Here is a 24,427-nt window from a genome sequence, read left to right on the forward strand (position 1 = left end):
CGCCACGAACTCGCGTCGTCTCCTTTGTCCTTGGTGCCTACGAGGCAGACCTAAAAAGAGAAAAGGAGAAAATTACACAGCCCCACGGTGGGGCGAGGAGCGAGCCTGAGGAGCGCGGGCACAAAGAGGTCGCTTGCCGCGCTCCCCAGGCTCTTAACCCCTTTGTCGTCGCGGCCCCGCCCCCTCGCCCCGGAAGTGCACAACTACTTCCGGGGCGAGGGCGGGGGGCAAGCGACCAAGAAGGGACCGGGTTATGGGAGGGGCCGGGCCCCGCCATGCATGCGTGGGGGCCAATTTGGCCCCCCTTTTCTTGTCCTCGGTTCACTTGCCTCGGTCGCTGGAGGCCCCAACCCACCTCGGGATGCATCTGAGGCGGGAGGCGGCAGTGGACCTGAGGTGGCGCGCTTCCCCTCACCGACCTGGGAGCTACGCCAGTGCCAAGGGCTTGTCCGGGCTCTCAACCGGTTCAGCATGCTTTGCCGACTCCGCAGCCCCCGCTGGGCCTCGCTGCAGCACTCCTCGCCAGCTTTATCCTCTTGTGGTGTTTGGAGGGCCTGTCTGGAACAATTTCCCGCCATGAACGGGCGGTTGCTGCCATTTGGGGGAGGGTCAAACCTCACCTGGCCCCCCCATTGGCTAGGTGAATAGACGCCGTCCTGGCGCGAGTTTTGCCGCGATGAGAGTGCCCCTTCTGCTTAAGGGTGCTTCCTGCCATCTAGAACCGGATCCTTCCCGGGCTCTGGTGTCCGTTATGGCGCCGGCCCCGAGGCCCCCTTCGTTGGCGGCCTCTGCAACAACGCCTGGGGAGTGCTCCAGCACCTCCGAGACTGCGCCCCAAAATCGCTACACGCCCAGGCAGTCTCATGCTAGAGGTCGGTGCAGGGCCTCGCACAGTGCACGCATCAACAATCAGACCTATTCTGTGCTTCCTGTCCGGTATAACCTGTGCAGGTATTGAAAATGTACAAGGCGCAGTCTATAGTTGGGGGAGACTGCAAGCGACTCGGTACAACAATACTGCCCTTGATCATCCATCAGTTAAGGGGAGGCGTTACGTCTGCTTCCCATGCACTTCGGCAGATAGAGATGCGTATCGGCGTGATCCCCTGAATCCCAGGATACAGCCGCGTCATTATTCTGCAGGGGAGAGGGAGGTGGAGGTGAAGGTCGCTGCAAGGACTTGAAAGACAGGTGGTGCCTCCGGGAATGAGTGTTGGGTCGCACTGACAGCAGCTTGTGGTTGATAATATGTGAAAGTGCCTAAGATAGTGATGTCGGGACCCTGCAGCGGCTGTTGCTGTGATATAAAGTTCCCTTCTGGGTAGATCGATCCCATGGATGTCAACCGCATGTTTCGTAATCTAATGCGAGTGAGTATCGAGGGTAATGGGAAGCAAGAGTTGTCCTATCCGGGACACCGATAGGGCAAATAGTTGTTCCAGATGGGCCCTCCACCGGAGCTTTCTCCATTCCCATACTGTACCTGGGACTGTGTCTATTTGCGCCCTCGGGTGCTTTGGGGCCAGAAAGCGTGCCATTGGCAGGGGGCACGGCGCAGCCTGATCGTGTTCAGGAGCCGTGTGGGCCTGGAATTGTGTAGGGAAGAACCAATGGTGTGCATCCTGCATATGAGCACTATAATAGTATAGGTCCATATTTGGACCCCGCAGTCCCCCTTGTTCGAAAGGAAGTGGCAGTATTTGCCAAGCAATCCGGGGCTGGCCACCGGCCCAAGCAAGGGACACCAAGCACAAATGGAGCAGCAGACGGAAGTAAAGCGACAAGGAAAGTGGCAGGTTAATAAACTGGTATTGGATTTTTGGAAGGATCACCATTTTCGCAATTGCCAGCCTCCCTGTTGGAAACAGCGGGAGCCTATGACAGCTTTCCACATGTTCTTCCAGCAACATCATAAAGCGCCCATTGTTCGTCCTCCAGAGATAATCAATACCTCTACTAAGCCTTATCCTGAGTTATTTTACTGGTACGTCCACCCATTCGAGTGTGAAGTCATATACTCAGAGACTCTAGCCTCTATGGGTGTTGGTGGTTCTGCCTTAGGCTGGCTGGTCTCATTTCTATCTCAACGCACGTTTCAAACATTTTCCAATACTGCAACTTCTCATACCTATACTGCTCCTTATGGTGTCCCCCTGGGCTCGGTACTAAGCCCGCTTCTCTTCAATCTCTATGTTAAACCTTTATCGTACATAGCAGAACGAGAAGGCCTTACACTCTTCACCTACGCCGATGATTCCCAGATCGCATTTTCCCTCTCGAACGCTGACCAGGATTCTACATCTCTCCTGCAGTCAGGGTTGAGGAAAATTGCTGACTGGATGAATCTTAATTTTTTAAAACTAAACGGCGACAAAACAGAGGTGTTAAAATTGGGCCGATAACACGATCTTTGGTGCACCAAGCACTGGCCGTCTGAAATGGGACCCCTTCCTGTCCCATCCGATCACGTCCGCAATCTGGGCTTTGTCATCGACAACGCTCTGACAATGCAACAACAAGTAAACAAGGTTTCGGCCACCTGTTTTACTATACTGCGTTGGCTGAAGAAAATCGTCTGGATGTTGCCTTGCGACACCCAAAAATCCATAGTCCACGCTCTCATAACCTCCCGCCTGGACTACGGGAATGTTCTTTTCTTAGGGGCAAATAAGTCAGTGACAAGGCGTTTACAATTTGTACAAAACGCCGCAGCGAGATTGCTGTGCAAAATACCCAGATCTAGTCACATTTCAAGTCCTCTCCGTGATCTTCATTGGCTCAGGGTCGAGAGTCGTATCAAATTCAAGACCCTGAGCTACATGTTTAAAATTAAAGCTGGCTCAGCTCCGCTTTATCTGAAATCGCTTGTCCAGACTCACACTCCCTCACGTAATCTGAGATCCTTCCATTTGAACTACTTCGTTGTGCCCAGAACTAGACTTGCCAGAATGGGTGGTAGGTCTTTTGCTCAGTTAGGCCCCACTCTTTGGAATTCCCTGCCTTTGTACATTCGAACTGAAACTAGCTATGTTCACTTTCGCAGCGCTATTAAAACCTGGCTTTTCAATAAATAATCTCAGTTGCTGTTGATATGGGGACTATAAGCAACCAGCACTGGAAAATCCTTTTTCGGTAGCTGTCGCGCTTAATAAACTTAAATAATAAATAAATAAATATGCACAGCGGGGTGGGGGTGAGGGAGGGTGATTTGGGGGTTGTCACTTCCGTCAAGGGGAACAGGACAGGCTTCTCTCAATTGATGGTAACGACCCCTGACAGATCCCCAAATCTGGTGAATGCCCTCATTAGTGGGTTCAAGTTGGACTGTGGATCTCTGAGATAGAGGGTGACATTGTCAGCATACATATATACGTATTTACAATCCTGCGGATGTGAATGGCAGGCTTCGATGCACATGGTGCGGTCTCAGCCGGGCTGTCTCAGCCGGGCTGCCAGTGACGTCATAGCTATAGAAAATAATATGGATGACAGAGGGCAGCCCTTTCGAGTCCCCGTTGTCACCGGAAAGGGGGTCGTAATCCTCCCATTGACCTGCAGCCTGGCCACAAGTTGACCGTACAGAAGTCCAATCAACCATATAAATCGGGAACTCGTTCCAAGGCGCAGTAGCAGGGTAAAGAGCTGGGCTGCTTCCCTTTGGTACAGGCATCTAGATTCACTTAATCGGTCTGCCGTACGGTAGAAGACTACATTGAAATCTTTGTCCATCAAAATTGTGCAAGGACCTAGGGAGTTCGCCACTTGCAACGCCTCCGCAAAGAACTGGGGGTAATCAACATTGGGCCCATACACTGCAGGAAGCTTGATTGGGTGGGCCTGCAATATTCCAGAAAGCAAAACATAGCATCCTTGTGCGTTGCGAACTACATGACATGTGTGCCACTGCAGGCTTTCTCTCACCCATTCTGCCCGCAGCCACACCTGGTTACTTTCTGTGAGATGCAGCTCCGGCGGCAAGCACATATCCACAGTGTCTCTGCAAGTAATCGAGGACATGTCACGCCTTGCCAGACGTTCCAGGTTAAGACCTTAACTGACTGCATGGATAGTGAGGAATAGGAACCGGGGTTCCAGCTGCCTAATGATCAAGCACCAGCCGTGTAAGCTTAAATCTGCGCGCTGAGTGGTTCTAAGGGAAAGGGAAGGAAAAACATTAGGCAGCCAAAGGGCTGCGAATAACTGTGTCAACCATGCATTCTCCCCCACCTCAGCCCCTCAATCAGGCTAATTTACACCAACCCACCCTCCTTGCGACACCCATCGACTCCAGTACCTCAAGTGTCAAAGGTTGTTCTGTCTCGAGCAGGCCTCATTCTTATTGCAGATAACTTCTAGCACCTTCTCTATGCACAGGAGCTTCTCTCTATCTGCAGATTGGCCCTCTTCAACATCCGAGGTGCGACATTCAAGCTGCTCTATGCTGTCATCATGCGTGTCCACTTTTTCTTTGAGTCTGCCAAATCTGTCCACAAGGAGGTCCATTTTAGTATTTCTGGCATTTAGGCTTGGTTTCAAGTCTAGGAACATAGAGCGAATATCCGGGGCCGGACCATCCTTGCTGCTCCAGCAAGGCATGGGGTCCTCGTTAGGGGGGGGCATCGTGTGCGTCTGTCTGCGTTTTTCCAAGGAGTGTTTAGCTTGTTTATTATCAGCTTTCCCTAACCAGGCTGTCGCCAACTAGTCACTTCAGGCTATTTCAATGTACAACAGTTATTTGCAGGTACGGGTCTGTCACCGGGTCTCCCCCAGGGTCCTGGGTCACCTCTACTTTCAGTTAATAGAGAGGCACGAGCAGACTGTCACTGACACCTCCTCCCTCAGGTGTGAATGCTGCCCAGGTGGGCTGTCAGTGCCTGCAGTGAACAAATTTGTATTCCCAGAGTCCGCAATGAAAGCTGGCTCCCCAGTTTCCAGACCCGGCCTTTCCCCAGCTCCTCTTGGGGGCAGGAGCAGGCCTATGCACCCTGCAGCATCTCCAGCTGTTAACAAGGTCTTCACTCTAGGCCCATCCAATGCACATCTCAGTGTCTCCATGCCAGCCAGAGTCAAGATTCAAGGGCCAGTGCGAGGCGCCATTCGGTGGGCCCAACAGTGCCTGGAGGCCCAGAACCGGACGGTGTCAGGTATCCAGGGACCCCAAGAGGTCGGCAGCACAATATCCTGCGAGGAGTCGTAGGCTGTACTTCTTACCCACATCAGCGCCTTACACCACCCAGGCAGCCGCATAGTAGGAGCGCAGGTCAACTGACACGCAGTGTTGTAGCTAAATAGGCATTCCCCTCTCCTCTCCAATTCCAGGCCACTTCACAGCCTCCTCGACTCTGAGCTCCCCTCTGGGGCACAGGCCTTCTCAAATGTATGTCGGGCGGTTGCTCCCAGCTGTTCGGCGCTCAGCCCCTGGGCCGCCCACCCTCCAGATGGCATTCACCATAGGGGCACTTGTGGTATTGCCCGCTCCAGCTCAGGGTGGAGGTGGGAGTGTAAGGCAAGGCCAACATGACCTCTGTGGCAGTTGGCATGGCCTTGGCAGCAATCCCAGTGACGTCTTGAGGCCCGCCGCAGTATCGCGGCCCTTGGCACAGAACTCCTGCGCAGGCGGGCAGGTTTCCACGCTCTCTCCCTCAATCCCCAAGAGTGGAATACGGGCGTGTCTCTCTCTCTGCGGCCTGCCCAGAGCTTCAATGGCCCCTCTAAGCGCCTCAATCAATGCCGCAGCGAGACTTATCACTGCCTCCAAAAGAAGCTCCCACATATCCCCTGATCTAAAATCCCTTAATTGGCTACCTTTTGAAGCCAGAATTCATCTAAAAATAGCATGTATGAAACATAAAGCCATTCATCACAATGCACCCAGCTATCTGGCACAGAAACTGGCGCCCTCATGTGGGATCAGATCTTCAGGAAGTGCTAAAAACCTCTTACTGAAACCGCAAAGATTCAACAAGAAGAAAACATACAACCAAACCTTTTCAGGGATGGCGCCCAAAATTTAGAATGCTCTGCCCTCAGAAACTAGACTTAAACCCTCTACTGCATCTTTAAAAAAAAGAAGTGAAATCGCTTCTCATGGCTAAATTCATTTGAGCATGGACTACTGTTATTATGCGACCCAACATATGTTCCACATGGAACTATATAGTGTTTACTGTCCATCCATGTATCCTGGATATTGTATCTATATTAGGCTTGATTTACATGGAACGTTTTGTTATGCACCATATACCTATATATCTATGATAAGGTGTTTACACTATCATTGACTATCATGGAGCTTTGTTATTTACCATGTACCTATGTATCTAAGACACTTACCTTGTAAAGCGCTGATACCCGTAAGGGTTTTGTTCGCGCTGTATAAAACTTTCAAATAAATAAATAAATCCGGGGAGCAAAAACGGGCAGTAGTGTGTGGCGGAGCCCAAAGGGCATGGTCCTAGTCCTTCAAGCACCGATGCAGCCAGATAGACAGGATAAATACTGGATTAATTATTCAAGTAAGCAGAGCCTCAGGGTTAGGCAGCCATCTTGCAGCTGGCTCTTTAGCGCCTCCCGTCCCAGTATTCGGCCAGTTTTAGGGAGGGGATGCTGCTACTTGAAGTGAGAGGGTACCAAAGGAGTATATCGTTTTGAGGCCCTCTGTACAAGTTGCCTTGAGCAATAACACTCTTAAGAAATTCTGCAATTCTCCCAGTATTCCCTCACTACTGGGCACGGTTTTACCACACCCAGTTATTCCGGATGAGGTAAAACTCGGAATGGTTTTTCTGGTGGAGAGCCCCAGTTTGTAAAACAGCAGACGCTGCATGACTCGCCACTCCCACTTCACCGTTACCCATTCTTCCAGATGATTAACCAAACTGACCTTAGCCACTGCACGTAGTCGCCTGACCGGGCCGCCACCTGATACTTGCCATTCCCCTACAAGAGCATGGAATACTTCGCCCCACCAACCTAGCAACGGTCACCAGAAGTCCCCGATATCCCAAATTAACCCCAACCTCCTGCTACAGATCCGCAACATTCCTCCTGCACTCCAAATGACTCACTTACCGATGGCTCAAAGCAGGTAGTAAAATAATGGAATCCGAAATGGGCCAGTTAACTTGGCCCGGAAAAAGGATCTCCACGAAGTTTTGGGCCAACAGATACTATTATTACTTATTCAGACCACAGAGCTTTGAATAGCTGGATTATGTGTGGGGATGCTAGCCGGAATCTCATGCTAATTTTAATAAAGCCCGTAGCAGCAGAAGGTGGGGACGGTGGTGGATCTTGGATAGCATGTGCACACATATACACCAGCAGCGCTGCATAATGCCATTTATTGTAAAAGTAGTCTAAATAAATGACACATTTGTACAACTGAAAACCGAGAAACAACCACTGGAGCACCCACTCTGTTTTAAGTGAGGAAGAGATAGCTCCTGCTCTTTCACAACTTATGAAGGTTTTCTGCTTCAAAGCTAATCTAGAGAATAGTGTTGTCTAAACAGGAAGAGATACTGCGCTATCAGCCTTTCATCTCTAAGTGAAAAGGGTGCAGCCCAGCTTCTCCTGGGCCATGTCAATATGTGAAATGGGTCAGATAGTCGCAAAGGATTCATGTTTGGTGTGCTTTGCCACAACCGTTGTTAGTGTGCCTCAACACAAAGACCTCCTTACCTGTTTGGCACATTAGAATGTCTTGATTAGTGATCAGAGGCAATGCTAGGGCAAACTGCAATGGCCAATTTCTTCAAACCTTCCATTATTTAAGGGTCTGAGCAAAGAATCTTTGGCTAAAATGGGGGAGGGAAATGTGCTATTGAGACCGCAGTTTGGAAAAATAATTAATTTGCCTAGTTCCGTGGGTGAAGGTGTAATAGTTCTCACTGTTCAGTTTCTTATCCATTGTCCATGTGTTCTCAAAGCTCCATCCCCTACAAAAATAAACGTATTTTATGACATCATATTTGACAATGATCAACACACCCTTAGATGTATTACTGCTCTGTAGCTCCACATCATCTATATTCCCATTAGTAACATTTGTGCTCTGTAGTTATAATTTCAGAATTTCTCATTCTGAACCACTATGCCACAGCAGAAATACGATGTCATAAGTAGTGACATGCAAACAAGTTGCACTGTTAGAGAGGATTCTTATGCTAAACAAGTACTGCCACAAGAAGAGCTTATCCGCCAGAAAAAATAATGTTCACTAGTGCTGCTCCAGCATGAAGGTGAAGGGGGATCAGGACATTAAGGAGATGCACTCGCACATTTCTGACAGGCCATTTGCTTTTTAGGTCTCGCGACCTTCGCAGCGCGAGGCATTTTGTAATCGAAAAACGAGGTTTTAGCACTGACCTAGGAATCGCACACGCTCGTGCGTGTGCGATTCCTTTTGTGCTACCTCATTGGCCTTTGCGTGCGTCTTTTTATAAAACACTGCACGCAATTGGCCAAAGGCGGGCGCGTTGCTCCGCCCACGGCCTATTGGTGTCTATTACACGCTTGGTGCGCGTAATACACACCAATAGGCCGTCACGTGGTTTCTATTAGCGTGCCCACACAGGCGCGATAATAGAAACACATGGCTTGTAGTGGCGCGCGCTCGCGCTTCTTCTTTATTTTTGGATCCATTTCACACGGAAGCAACAAAAGTCGTTTCTTTTCCTAGTGAAACGGAGGGCTGCATATCTCGTGTTGTGCAAAAAGGCACACATTCTTGTTTACAATAGCGATCAGAGAGGTAATTTGAGTTTTAAACAGCCCGCTGACAAAAGCATCAGCTGACTCACCGAGCTGACGGCATCCCCGAGGCGGATGCGATATCACCAGATGAATGCACGCCGGCTCGGTGGTGATTTCATGACTGGTAATTAAATATATAATGCGTAACGCATGCTGCACATTAAAGCGAAGGATTGGCCGTCAGTTCAGCTACTCAAATGGATTTTGCTGGGCGCTCACACATGGGGACAGCAGGCCGCGGGTAGATATTGTGCCCTGCAAACAAGAAGTGACTCTATTCTAAGCACCTGTTTTTTTCCCTAGTTATTTATGTTTTAATTCTGTCATTTAGCACGCCCTGGCATTTTGATGCTGTTCCCATTTTGATTAATTGTTTTATAATAAAGATGGTGACTCAGCGCGGGATGTTTGTAGCTGGAGCACTGCTCCCGGTAATTGGTGCCCGGCTGGTCGTGGCAAGACTTGTGCGTCCCCACCCGGTAGTGAGCCTGTGCATGTGCGCACCGCTCTATCCCCCTGTGGCTTGAGCCAGGACGGTACAGCATTGCCTGCTAGAGGCTCGGGGGCTTCACCTTTTTCCTGGGTCTCGTTTCATGGTTTTGCAGTCTAAGCTCATTGGATTTGAGGGGTCCAGCTGCGTGCGCAGGCCTGTTGATGTCTCGCGCGCCTCGCTACCACAGGAGTCCTGACGGGAGAATCACCTGGATGTGTATAGCCGCTCCTGCGCTGCAGATCTACTGTGTTTATTTAGTGAAGTTCTCATTCATTTTTACTTGTCAGCCTGCTGCTTTGCAGATTTTTGCTGTGTAGTGATTAAGCTAGTAAAACTGTCTGCTTCCAAATAATTGTGTGATGTGATAAGTTATAAATGCATAAACCTCAGCATCTTAATATTCGCGATGCAAGAGCCTCTGGTATCGAGAAGGGACGGTGTGCCGCTTTGCGAGAAAAACTGTCAGCAAGATGAGGGAACATTTGAGGTGAAGTATTTACAAACACTTAGATCCACGTGTGAAACACTTTAACCCCTTCGATGCTTGTGACGGAACCGTTCCGTCATCAGTCACGGCTGAGCTGTGCTGATGACGAAACGGTTCCGTCACAACCGCACCCTGTTCTGGAATGTCCAACACAGGGGCGGAATCGGCGCCGCACGGAAGCGGTTAAAATATGTTTTTGCATTTTGGAGCTTCTGTGACGTGGCGTGTGAATCGTTAAGCTTGGCAGGGCAATGAGAGTTGTTCATTCCTTGCCGGGCATTGTGAAATCTGCCACCCTGCAGGAACTTGTGTGATATAATGAATATCTGTGTCTGTGCACAACATGCAATTAGAGTGTTAACCTGGGTAATGTCCAAAAGAAAAGAGTAAATTGGAGTTTTAGTACTCTGAAAAAATAAGACATTTGTCCCTGGCAAGCTGAATCGAATTTAAAACGGTGTAATTAACATGAACAGAATAAAATACGTGTTTTTCCCAAGCACCTGTGCAGTGGCTTCTTAAGAAATATTATTGTTTTTCCAGATTTTCTTAAGGCCACAGGTAGTAATCAAGTGCTAGGTCAAGTCTGAACAAACTGTGAAACTTGCTACCCAGTGTGAGGTTTTCCCAAAATTTCCTCTGTTCCTGTTGTTACTTGCTCCTGGTGGCGACAGTAAAAAACAAGTATTTGCAATGCAATAGGTCTCGCATTTACTTGAGTTTGAGCTATTGGCATTGTAAATGACAATGCCTTTTATTTATGTTTTGGTTTTTAAAACAAATAAATAAAAGGGATTGTTATTTACAATGCCAATAGCTTAAACTCGTTTTTAATAGTTTGTTTTTTCGCACCTCAGCTTTCACTTCCGATCTACAGAGTCTGAGTCACTGAAGATCGAGTTAAGCAGTCACAAAGTTAGAATGTTAGAAATTTGACTTTACTTGCTAGCTCGCTTTCACTCAATCTTTTGTTTTTAGCATTAATTATGTTTACTTGCTCCAAGGTCTGTTGCTTTGTTTCTGTAAACAGGGCTGTGAATCTTGTTCTTTATCTGGTCACAAATGTGGCAGCTGCGTCTCTGTTCCGAGGGGTAATTCCTCATCTAAGTCCTCTAGGCAGTGCTGCAGCTGCATCTCTCTTCCCGGTGGCAATTCCTCATTCTTAGTCCTCTAGCCAGTGCTGCTAGCTGCTTCTCTTGTCCCAGTAGTAATTCCTCATTCTTAGTCCTCAAGACAGTGCTGCAGCTGCTTCTCTGGTCCTGTCATTAACTACCCCATTATAAATCCTCTAGGCAGTGATGCAGCTGTGTCTCTGGTCACAGTGGTAATTCCTTATTCTCAGTCCTCTAGACAGTGCTGCAGCTGCTACTCTGGCCCCAGTGGTAATTCCTTATACTTAGTCCTCTAGGTTGTGTTGCAGCTGCGTCTCTGCCCCATTGGTAATTCCTCATTCTTTGCCCTCTAGGCAGTGCTGCAGCTACATCTTTGGTCCCAGTGGTAATTTCTCATTCTGAGTCCTCTAGACAGTGCTGCAGCTGCGTCTCTGGTCTCATCTGTAATTCCTCATTCTAATTCCGCTAGACAGTGCTGCTAGCTGCTTCTCTGATCCTGTCAGTAATTCCTCTTTCTAAGACTTGGACAGTGCTGCTAGCTGCTTCTCTGATCCTGTCGGTAATTCCTCATTCTAAGTCCTCTACAAAGTGCAGATACTTGCTTCTCTGGTCTCCTAGGTAATTCTAGAAAACAAAAGGAGTACCACCAGCAAGAAATCACAGATTCCTATTGGGGTGGAAGGTTTAGACAAAAGGAAGAAAGTCTCCTTTTGTTAGAAACCCCTCACTCATCACCTAGTGATGACATGCTTCATCATCGGGGTCCACCCTAATGACCTAGCGTCATCAGGGTGTGCTGCAACACCTGATTACAGTGGAGCAGGTTGTGAGTGAATGCTTGTTTTGTATATGAGGAATTGTATGTTTGTCAATCTGCCCCATAGTGTTGATAAAGCTGTCAATTGCAGAGACGAGTATTGATGAATGCTACTGTATTATATGTGTGCCTAGAATACCGATTCATGTAATTGCATCATGGCAAGGAGATTTGATCCTTAGAGGGACATGCATGCTGCGGGAATATTGAATGTAAATCAACTATATTTTTCGTTCGAAACTCCTTGTTTAATTTATACTGTACATAGTTATGATGCACTGAAAATGTGCTTGCTCGCCTTTTCTCTTCACAGCTTTACTAGTGAAAATATCATATTGGGGAAAGACAAGATCCATTCTTACTGAATGTTCCATCTCTTTGCATCCAATATCTTTGTATAAATTGTGCACTAGTATTTACAGTTAATTGAATTGTTTTATTATTTCTTTTGTTGGCTGACAAAAATAATTTCAAATAAAATCATTAAATTCTTCAATTGTTCCAGTTGAGAATTTGTTTCTCTATTGATTTTTTTAATTTGAATTTAAAATGTATTTATTTTTGATTTGACTAATTTATGTAATTTTCCACCCTCCATGACCTTAAAATTGTTTCTATGTAAACAGTAATGTGTGCTCCTCTGTAATTTTTTTACTTCCCCCTATCTTATTTATCTATATCCTATGATTACTACCTTGCCTGCTTCTGTACTGCGCTCCATTACTTCTGACTCTAGCCTAGCCAACGCTTTATGGCCCCATAATTGTTAATTGTTTGGACCTCGTGTCAGTAATTCCATCCTTCATGTTCCTACAAATGTTTCTTTGTATATATTAATGCGTGTTCCTCTGTTAGACTTTCATTTCCCTTATTGTTAATTGTATGTGACCATTGTTCCAATTGATTATGGCCTTGCTCTTGATTCTGTAAAGCGCTCTGATACCACTGGGTCTAGCTAGCGGTATGTAAAACCTTTATAATAAAATTAAAAAAATTAAAAAAAATCTCTTGTCCTGAAAAGTGAATTTTAGATCAACCAATATATTTCAGAGTTGCCTTCCTTCATCGGGAGTGTATGGACATGTATGAAGGTTTTTAAAACCACTGATGGCATGCAAAGAACAAAGCACTACAGAAGGCTTTTCTGTTTTAAACGAGTTTCAAATGCATCGTTGCAGAATGGACCAATTTGCAAGACTAAAATCTCCGAATACACGGCAAAGCCAGCAGTTAATTAAATGCAGTATGAATTTTCTGTTTGTCTGCAAAACATCCTTAAAATCTATTTCAAATTAACAGAATGATGTGGCATAAAAGTAACAAATACAAAACATCGATAGACGTGATCAGTGTAAAAACACATCGGTTGAAGTGAAAAACAATTCATTTCAGCAACGTATTCTCTGAGATAAGTAAAGCATACATCCTCTTCTAGACCCTGTGAAATACTTATAAGTATAGGTTTTAGCACTTTCCAGAGACCTAGCAAGTGTATGCATCGATATACCAATGCCCTTCTCAAAGCATCTCTGAAATATTTATATTTTCCGCATAGAGATGTGAAATACTTCACAACACAGATCTAAAGAGGGAAAACATCAATGCCAATAGATATAGCTTTAATGTACTAATTCACACAAATACAAGAGTGCACATATGCTGTTTGTATGTATTATCACATTCAAGCCAGACCTGTTGTCTTTCCATTGCTTGTTTTTCATATTGAGACAGTATAACAGTAAAGGACTGCTACGTAGACATAAAGTTAGGTGTCTGTATTTGTTACCCATTTGATCCACCCTACTCTCTAGATCCCTTTCCAAAGCTAAATAATAGTACTCAACATATTTGATCCAAGTAGTACTTCAAGTTTACTTAGTGAAGAACTCCATTCTCGGACTTAGCAAACATCATTGCAGGTCAAGTTCTAATGAGGTATCAAGCGCTGATGTTTTATAAATGACAATTATCGTACCATGTTTGTTTGCAATGTCTCCTCGGCACTGAAGTTTAAATAACAGTGGTGGCATTCTCCTGAGCATTTCTTCCCTTTCGAGAATGACTTCTCAGCGCTGGGCCAAGTGTGCAGTGGGCTTCTTGGAGGAGGAGATCTGGCAAGGTCTTCGCTCCAAAGTGTTGCCAGGTGGCCTCCTGGGTGTACCCTGTGTCAATTCTGTGCATGTGCTAATTAGCTAAGTAATCTACCTAATGAATGTTTGTCTTTGAGGATTCATTCTGTCCTGCTTATCAAAGGATGGCATAAGCATGAGCCCCTCCTCTCTGTCTGCTGCTTAAATGGGTGGCTCTTGAGATGGATTCAAGGGCTCTTCACTTTGTGCCGGCATAGCCCGGCTGCACAAAGGACAGAATGTGCTTTGCAATAGCAGATAAGAGACACCACAACATCAAAAATTCCATCCTGGAGAGAAAGATCTCACTATCTTTCCTCAGCATCGTACCCATTATTGTATGCCTTGCTGGGCTGAAGCTCGCTGGTTCTCCTTCCGTGAATGAAAACCTGATCTAGGTACAGCTCCAATGCCTACGTAGCATTCTTCTTTTTTTTTTTGTAAACCTTTATTTGTACAAAAAGGAAATACAAATCTGGGCCTACAACCAGACCGGCCGGCCACGATACAATAGAGCAATCCAAAAAATACAGAAGAAAAATATACAGATACAGTCAGGATAATATGCAGTCAATACAGTTCGAAAAAGGAAGGGGGGGGGAGAATCTGGACGGCCCACAAACAGGAAGAAGGAAGGTTAATTTTTATAATATTACAATAAGGAGTATAACAGGCTCGGATACAGTATAAATGAATCCAGGTTCCCAGAGGCAACTATTGGCCATAAGAAAACTAAAGGGGCAGCAATGCGGAAAATTATCACTACAGTCTACATCAGTACGAAAGCAGATGCGGTTAATTCAAATCAACATACAAGTAGACTCATCGTGTGCACCTCTACCACCCAATAGCACAGCAGAGATAGGACGATGGAACCGGAACACTAACATCACTAAAGCCAACCCGTCATACTAACCCTAGGGAGAGAGAGAAAGAGAAGGGGAGGGGAAAGAAAAGGGGGAAAAAGAAAAATACAGACTGAAAGAGAAGAGCGTCGCGCCGAGACAAGCATCCCGTAGTAAGGACACAGAAAGAGCAGGAGTATTAGCAACAAGGAAGGGATGGGAGTCGGCACTGAAACGCAGCATAGCCACAAAAGGAGGGAAGCAGCAATCCAGACCCCATCCCTATAATACCACGGGAGGCAGGGACAGCCGCGGCGCTCCTATAAAGGGATACAAAAGGGCCATAGAACAAAGGAAAATAAACCGGGAAAGAAAACCCATCCCACCCAGCTCCCCTGCAGAAGGCTACGGCCTACCCCCCCAGCAGCGTGCCTGTCGCCCTAATCCCGAAATGTAGGAAACACGAAAGAGAAAAAGAATAAGGAGACAAAAAGAAGAATAAGAAGACAAAAAAGATGTGAGGGAGGAGTGAAGAAGTAAAAACAAAATGGTCGGCCTCAGCCCTCCGCCCAACCAGTCAATCGTAATACGTGTAGACGAAAGCGATACAACTCGAGCATCATAAAACGTGCAAGGGGGTCACCCACCGCACTATGCACACTGGAAAGCTCGCCATGGATATGTATACCAGCAATCCACCGGAAGCAATGTATCTCACCCCAGGCCTTTCTTAGCTACATGCAACTCCCACCATACGACAGCGAGAAGCGAACAACTCGGTGCAAGGCAATCACACGAACAAAAAATAGTCCGATGAAGACGTAGGCCAGGGAGGGCAATCCATAAGCAAAAGATCAAAAGTCCGGGTATACAGTGCAAGTGTCCCAACAATGTTAACAGGGGCAGGAAAAGACAGGAGTACAGTCTCGCCGCTCGGGAAAGCGGGGGTTCCCCTGCAGAGCAGAAACACGACTTCATCAAGGCAAATAGATGTAGCAAGCCATCATGTTTCTCGGACACTCGAGTAGGATCCGACCCCAGAACGACATCCGGGCCCCCAAACTCCAAACAGTGAAGCGCAGGAGGTTCAGAAGCCAATCGTTCGCATACCTGTCGACGGCCAGTGGCAGTAGTTCTCAGCGCGGCCGAGGGGGGTGAGGCAGAAGCATCACCGAGACGAGAGGGGACCGTGAGAGACCGGCCCTCTAAGATGGCGGCGGACCGCACCGATACCCCAGAGGCAATGGGGGTCAAGGCCGCATGCAAGGACCGCAGTGCTTCCAGAACGTCGCCGATTGTAGGCTCGCGCACACATGTCCAGGCCCCCGTGCAGTCCAGTAGTCCAGGTCCGCCGTCCGGAGGATATCCACGGTCTATCTCGATGGCCGCCATTTTGTGGAGTCAGGCTCGTCACCACCTCCCACGACACCCGGATCAGGGCCTCAGATGCTGACCTCCACAGAAACCAAGGGCGTCCCGCTATGGCAGCCTTGGTGCAGAAAGGAGAGCCGCCAAAGTCGGGTTGCAGCCTGCAATACCTTTGGCGTGGTCGAAGAGCAGATCCCGGGCGCGAGGCTCCAGGATGGATGGACGGAGCCGCGGCAGGGGGGCCCCCTTCACACGAGCAGCCCTCGGTGCACCGTGCCCCACACCAGCTCCACGGCCGCCAAGGCAAGTCCGGATCAGGACCACCGGAATGTTCGCACAACGGTCTCCCGCCAGCGGCTCATGCTCTCGGCCGGGGCCGACGCGTACAACAATGCCAGGCTGGGTCCAATAGGCGAGGCCCCGGCTTCATCACCGCGGAGGCCCTGGTTCCTCAGGGGGCACAACTTCGGAGTCGCGGCACGTAGGAGCCTCCAGGTCAGACGGTCAGTAAGAGCAACACGTTGCGTTTCAATCTCTGCTCGAGTGCATCGTCCCGGGGCAGGATATATGGCAGGATTTGCGAGTCAGGCTGGAAGGCTGACGGAGCCGAGCTACAGAGCGACCATTACGATCGCGAGCTTGGCTCCTCCCCCCCTACGTAGCATTCTTAAGTGGTGTAGTGGAAGCAAGAGGTTCACTGGCTGTGGTCATTCGTGCCCCCTTTTCCTTGACTCTTTAAGTAATAGCGAAATTAAGAACCAGTTACTGATTCTATTAACTCCTGCCTTGACTATTCAGGTTCGATACGAAGTTGCCAGGCAAGTCGAAGTGTCCTTTGCATTCCTCTTGTGACTCCCCCTTGCTGCACCAGAAAGCTTGAAATCTTTAGGGGTAGTTTTCTTTGCATTCTAATTTGGAAAATCTGAATATTGTTAGGAAGTTATGAGCAATATCTTATTGCAACAACACAGGATTTTCGGTTCTGTTAGTTGGCTACAGACAGCTTCAATTGATAATGGGCCTTCGCTACTACTTGCTGTTAATCCATTACCTTGATCCAGGTCTAACTATAGCATAGTATCCAAGAGATAACCTAAGGACCGAGATTGTATTCAGTTACATCCGAATTTACAGAGCAGAGTGAAAGCACTACCTCCAAACCACCTCTTCTCAGATACAGACGAATTCCTCTTCTTAATAAGAAGCGTTTGTTTCTCAACTAGCTTACTGATCTAGATAACTAGGATGGCTTCAAACTTCAATGACACTCCTCACCAGAGTCAAGTATAAGCTTTCAATTCACTAACTACGCATAACTTACCCTGAGTACGCTACAAAATATAGCATCTGTGATCTTCTTTTCTAGACCTAAGCACACAGTAGCATACGTCCATGCATGATCCGCCTAGCATCCTTAGAGCCTCACCGAAGAGATCATGCACTCTCCATCTAGTCTGTCCTTTATCCACACACTCCTCCAACCAGTCTAGCAAGCTTTGACTTTTACTATTTAGACAAGGCATGCATACTTTGATGAGGGCTGCAGTTTTTCCTCTGCCACGGATCATCTGGATGTCACCAGCTGCTGCGTTCAGGGCCGTCCACTATTATGGTTTAGTCTGAATTCTAAGATCGGGTGCTGGTTTGTGGACTTGGCTGGGTCTGCTGTGTGCTTCTTCAGGAGGGCGTTGACTTGCATGCTTCCCGAATTCCAGAGGTGTTGAGGATGCGAGCTTTGCTGATTGGGGTGGAGCCCATGGTGGGGCATGGATCTGACAGGGCTCCGGAATGTATGGTCTTTAGGAGTGTACAGTTTTCTCTGTGCTGATAGTTTTTCATATGGTCAGGTTGTTTCCTTAGTTCGACATTAGTAGACGTGTTGCGAGGTTGCTAGGGTCCGGTTGTGATAACCATGTATATATAGGTCAAAGGTGTCATATATGGCTATGATTTAGCTGAAGAATAATCTGAGTGTCCGTTAGACAGTTCTTTAGTTGGGGTGATTTTGCTGGTAGTTGCTGCGGGCGTGGTAAAGTCCTTGATGTATAGGACATTTTTGGGGCTGCTGTTGGAGCTGACATCTATGTGTTTGTCTGCGGCCTGTCTCTTAGTTTTCTAGATTTTCTGATGATAGTGCCTCAAGGTGAATTTGAACTGGTCCTTTTCCATTTCTTCCTGGCTCACTTTCTACCTCCATTCTAGTGGCTTGCAGTGCTATTTGGTCAACCTGAGTTCTTGAGTGCATCAGTTGACTAGTGTTTGTGTTCTTGCCAATTGGCCTTGTTTGCGGTAGCTCGAGTAACGCTGCAGGTTGTGAGCCAGTCATTAAAGATGCTAATATCGATTCATAGGTGGCCTGTGTGCTCTAGTTGGTTCTTGTGGAGGGTAGAAGCTCAATCCACCCCAGTTATGTTGTCCCATCATTGGCGGGTTGGGCCTCTGGTGGTGGTTCCTTTGCGAGGAGGGAGGTTTTGAATGTGAAACTAACAATAGTGTGGTTGGCCCAGGTGAAGGTATGGGTATGTTAATTGTGACTGAAGATGAGGTTCTGGATGTGTCGGGCGGTGTGAGTGTAGGCTTGAGATGAGTTGGGTAAATTTGAGGTGTCTGAGAATTTCAAGGAGTGCAACTAAGTTGGGGTCATTGAGGGCTTCTAGGTGAAAGTTGAGGTCTCCTAGCAGGATGTAGGCATTGGAATCGATGACTAATGGCGCCACAACGTTCGTGATGTTGGGGAAGTTTGTGCAGAGTCCCGGAGGTCGGTAGGCCAGGATTCTGCCCAGGGTGAAGTTGACTGTGATTTGGAGTTTGAAGTTGATATTCTATGCAGTTGGTTCAGATGTGTGCAGCTGATGTTGTCCTTGAAGATAATGGTGATTCATTCCCCGGGTTGATTTTGCCAGTCTTTCGTGACAATGCTGTATCCGGTGATGATAACTGAGGCAATGTCTGGTGTGGTTGCTGCTGTCAGCCATGTTCCTATGAATAACAGGTGGTCTGGGGCATAGTCGTCCAGCTGGTCCCACACCTCTCTCATGCATGCATGATATGGAGTGTGTTATGCGGGTGAGTGTTGGTGTGAGGGTGTTTGAGTGGGTTGGGTATTGGGTACTGTTGGTGTGGCCATAGTGAGTGTTGGAGTAGCCTTTGTGATGTGCAGATGAAGTGGTAGGAGGTACAGGTAAAATACCCTTCCGTTTTGTGTGGTGTAATGCGGCAGCAGTGTGGCGACGGTCACTGGGGTTGAGGGCTGAGAGGAACGAGGTGGGGTGGCAGTGGGCCAGAAAAGACCAGGGTTTCTGGCGCTGTGCGCGCTCCCGACTTGGACAGGTGCACGCAGGCTTGCCTTTAGCGCACCAAAAGCACATTTACTACATGTCTGGGCTGCAGTAACAATAAGTAGGTCTTTGGAGGAGGGAGGAGCGCAGTGCCAGTGGCCGGTGAGCCGGGCTCGCAGGCTGACAGGAGAGTGAGAAAAAGAGCAGGAATTCCGAGTGACACGAGGAGCAGGTTCGGTTGTAGGACGGAAAGAGAATAGTAAAATGTGCAAAACAGCAGCCACAGAAAGGAGCAACATTGATGGCACAGAAGAGGAAAACAGTAGAAATAACAAACTGACCCAAAACGCGAGGACTTACAGAGCACCACATTTCTCAGCAACCAACGTCCAGTTCGGAGTAGTCCCGCCAGCACAAAAAGCAAACAAGCGTAGTTTCCCTGCAGTGGTTTACTCTTCTTTACATGCTGCTTGAAAAAAAACAAGCTGTTATCTGAGAATGCTGCAAGACTTCAAGCTGGAAGGCCTAATCCTGACGAAGGCAAGAGCTTTCCTCTTCCAAATGGCATACATATTCCAACCTAAAGAAGCCTATGTCGCTTTCCAAAGCATGGTGGAAGCCTGCTGTAGTGTTAAATCAATGAATTGCACTCACACAACCATTGCATGATTTTGCAAACATTTGCAAGAATTTCGATATCCAACCTATTTGCATTTCATTAAAAAAAGAATCTGTTACATTTTTACCACAGAATTGGAAACTGTTCTGGAATGCGGCTTACATTTTGGCAAAAAAAGAAAAGAATGAATGATCTGGATTCTATAAAAGAAATTGCTTATGCAATGGGGGAAAATTTGAGCATTTGGGTTGGTTCAGAAAGCATGTCAAAAGTGGACAACTTGCTTCTGAACGTGGAGACCAACAAAAGGCATTCCACTCCATCCAATAAAGGTAACCCACTTTGGGCACAGACTGGCAAACCTGGGCGACTTGCACCACCAAAATATTGCCCAGATGGGCAAGCCCACTTCAGCCAGACTACCGACGGTTCGCATGAGTCAGACAAAGCTGAAATGCGGCATGTAATGATTTTACTAAGCACTGCACTGACAACAGGTAAGTATTTTAAACTCTTTATTCCGGAGCGCCGGGAGCTGCGTCCTACTCTCAGCGGTCGGCGCCGATAATTAACATGGCCGCCTTCCGCTTCCCGTCCCCGCACTTCCTGTTCCGGGGACGGAACACTAGACCGCTACTACATATCTCCCCCCTTTATGCAATAACAAAACAATGCACTTTGCAGTCCTTACTTCCAGTTCATGTCATAGTCCTTGAACTTCTCTGGTACCTTTACACTCCTTCCCACTCTGGTTCTCACCACTTCAATGCTTCCTTCTTCTCCCAGATAATGATAGAAGGGTGAGAGTGCCTTCAAGGGAATTTGTTTACATACAAGGTCTATAAAGGATTTTGTATCATTTATTGTACTGTATTGGATAGGTGCTCTTAGGTTCTGTTGTGTTATATATCTTTATCATTTATAGACCTTCAGACCTTTGTTTTACTGTATATATTGATTCAATTATTTTTTGATAAAAACTTTTTGTCTATACACCTTGTCAGTCTTTGTGTTTTGATGTAGCTTTGATTTGTTTTATGTTATGTGAGTTGTTGTATTCATAGAAAGATTGAATTCACACAGGGACTATTTATTTATCCCTCCAATTTTGGTTCAAATAACTTAAGTTTATGTAAACAAATTCCCTTGAAGGCACTCTCACCCTTCTATCATTATCTCCCAAGCCCTCAAGGGTATTCTGGGTCGCTCACTGTTTGTAATCCTCCTCCTTCTTCTCCCGGCTTCTTTTCTCCCGACCATTTGCCTGCGCCTCCTCTTTCTCTGTCCGTCACCTCCTCATTGCTTTCTTCCTTGCCCCCGCTCCTCGTTCTTCCTCTTGCACCGTCTTCCTCTTCTCTATCTTCCACTTGCTGCACTCTTTCTTCTACATTCTCATCACTCCTTCCACTACGTTCACTTTCGCTTTCCTCGTTTACATACTCAGCTCCTTCATTAGTCTCATCTCCCCACTTCAAGATTTTGCTGCATCTAGCCATTCTGTCCTGTGACCACACTTTCCCGTCACTGAGCAGGGCTGACCGGGCATAGGATTCCACCACTTTCAAAGGTGGTGAAAATTTGCTTTCTCCCTTCCTCTTTAGGATGGCCAGTTTCACTCGGACCCAGTCGCCTTTCTCCAGTCCTACTTCCTGGGTGTTCCGTCTTTTGTTATAATGTGTCGTGTATACGTCTTGTGCCTTCTCCAGATTTCTTCTGACCACAGCTGGTGACCACTTACTCTGCACCACTAATTTCCTCCATGCCATGTTGTCCTTGGTGAAGGCCTCTCTTCCTCTCAAAACCTTAAATGGGCTGTATCCCGTGCTTCCCGGGGTGATCCGATAGGCCCATATCATCTTCTCCAATTCCTTTTTCCAGTCCATCATTAATGGCCGCCTGAATGGTGCCCATGATCACTCGATTGAATCGTTCCACCTGACCATTTCCCGCGGAGTGGTAGATGGGCGTATGCTTCACCTCTATACCATTCCTGGCTGTGAAGGCAATCCACTTCGCCGAGGTGAATTGGGGCCCATTATCACACGTGATGATTTTTGGGATTCCTTCTCTGACAAATGTGGCACGTAAGAAGCGCACCACTGCATCCGTGTCCACGTTTTCCATCACCTCTACCTCTGGCCACTTGGAATACTTGTCGATGAGAACTACAGCATACTTCTGAGTTCCTGCTTTGTCTAGGATGGGGCCCATAATGTCCCCTGATATCATTTCCCATGGTCCATCTGGTACTGGAAACTTTCCCAGGGGTGGTCTTAACATGCTCTGTGATTTGTCAGCCTTGGCACATGACTCGCATTGTCGCACATATCGTTCCATCTGCGCATCAATGGCCGGCCACCAATACGCTTGTCTGGCAAGGGCTTTTGTCTTTGTGATGCCCTGGTGCCCTTCGTGCAGTAAAGTCATCCGATGATCCAGTATGCCTTGTGGTGGGATCACCTTGTCCCCTCTGAGCAGGAAAATAGGGTTCTCCGCCAGTGATAGCTCGTCCCTTACTTCCCAGTATCTCCTCAGTTCTTCCTTGAGGTGTCTCTTTTCCGGCCACCCATGAACCACGTATCCTTTGATGGCCTCCAAGTCGACGTCTTCCCTGTAAGCATCTTCCCACTCTTGGGCACTGATCACTGCTTCCGTATCCTGGATGGTGGCTACCACATATCCTTCCCAGTTCTGTTTCTCGCAGCTCTTCCATAGCCGCAGCTCTGCTCAGGAAGTCCGCCACTTTGTTCTGCGGCCCCGGAATGTGTTCTACTTCGTACACAAAGTCCAACAGTCTCAGAGTCATTTTGGCAATCCTTGGGGTCGCGTGATCGTGACCACTGGAAGTCAGTACACGGACCAAGGGTTTGTGGTCCGTTCTCACTAGGAATTTTGCTCCCCACAAGTACTGCCTAAATTTTTCCATCGCCCAAACCACAGCCAGCATCTCCTTCTCGATAACGCTAAACTTTTCTTCGTTGGGAGCAAGCGATCTCGAGGCGAAGCTGACCGTCGATGTGTCTCCATTTTCCGACTTTTGCATTAGGACTGCCCCCAGGCCGCGGTCACTGGCGTCCTTAGTGAGGATGGACTCCGCAATAGGGTCAAATCCTTTAAGGGGAATGGTGACACTCATCTCCTGTTTAAGGGCTTCAAATTCCGCCTGCTCCTCTTGGCCCCATAGGAATTTGTTCTTCTCCTTCAGTAATTGGCGTATGAAATGTGTTTTCGAGGCGAAATGGGGAATGAATTTACTGTAATACTCGGCCATTCCTAGGAATGACCGAACATCCTCTTTCTTGCTGGGAGTGGGGGCTCCCAGAATGGCGTTCATGTTGGACGTTTTAGGTTTTATCCCTTTTTCGCTCACCTCATGGCCCAGGTACGTGACGGATTGCACGCCCAACTTGCATTTTGACCATTCCGCTGTAAGGCCATTGTCTTGCAATGTTCGCAGCACCTTGTGGAGTTTCTCATTGTGGTCCTGTTTTGTTCTTCCCATTATTAGGATGTCGTCTTGAAAGAACTGTACGTCGTTCACGTTCTTCAGTAACTTGTGCATCAGCTTCTGGAAGACCGCCGCTGCCGATGCCAGGCCAAACGGCATTCTCACGAATTCGTAGCATTCAAAAGGCGTGATAAAAGAAGTGAGATGGCTGCACGATGGATGTAGTCGTACTTGATGGTATGCCGACGACAAATCCACCGTGGAGAACCATTTGATGTCCTTGGTTTTCGCTAGCATCTCATTTATGCGGGGCAAGGGAAATTTATCAATGACAATGTTTTTGTTTAATTCCCTGAGATCGACACACAGCCGTACTTTACCATTTGGCTTCTGGGCCACCACCAGTGGTGAAAGCCATTCTGCACTCTCTATGGCTCTGATCACTCCTTCCTTTTCTAGTCTGTCCAGCTCCGTTTGCACTGCCTCCCTGCTGCGGAACAAGATGTTCCTCACCTTGCGCACAACGGGTTTCGCTCCATCTTTCAGCTTCATGAGGTGTTTATATTTTTCCAGTTCCCCAATTTGTCCATTGAATACTTTGGGGTATGCCCTCTGCCATGACTCCACGTCATCCTTTCCTTCCATGTCCATTAGCAGGATTTTTTCAACGGCCCCTGGGTTGAGTTGTATACCCAACGCTCCTGGGTCCTTCCAGCTCAGAACTGAGGGGCCTTTCTCAGCGACGTATAGTTTGCAATTTGCGTGGCGGCCTCTGAACTCGAACAGGAGAGGGCAGTATCCCAGCATGGGAATTCTTTGTCCGGTATACGTGACCGGCCTCAAATCCATCGGGTGCAGTTTCTCCTCGACCTTGGTTGCGAACTTATCTTCCCATACTTGTCTTTGTATGATGGAAATGGGTGCTCCGCTGTCTGCAATCATTTCCATTGGTATCCCGCCGATGTGCATGTTCAGTCTGGGTTTGTCCGTGTCCGCTCCTTCCATTTCCAACACCTGGACATCAATATATAGGAACTCCTCTAGGTCTTCGGCGTCTTCTCGGTCGCTTGCATC

General features: G+C 47.6%; 1 protein-coding gene across 2 annotated transcripts in view; it reads left to right on the forward strand.

The window, feature by feature from the left end:
- POR (cytochrome p450 oxidoreductase) overlaps positions 1–24,427 on the forward strand; it is a 479,949-nt gene that overhangs the window by 157,653 nt on the left and 297,869 nt on the right. The gene's annotated exons all lie outside the window — the stretch shown is intronic.

This window comes from Lissotriton helveticus, chromosome 3_1 (genome assembly GCF_964261635.1).
Source record: "Lissotriton helveticus chromosome 3_1, aLisHel1.1, whole genome shotgun sequence".
Taxonomy (NCBI): domain Eukaryota; kingdom Metazoa; phylum Chordata; class Amphibia; order Caudata; family Salamandridae; genus Lissotriton; species Lissotriton helveticus.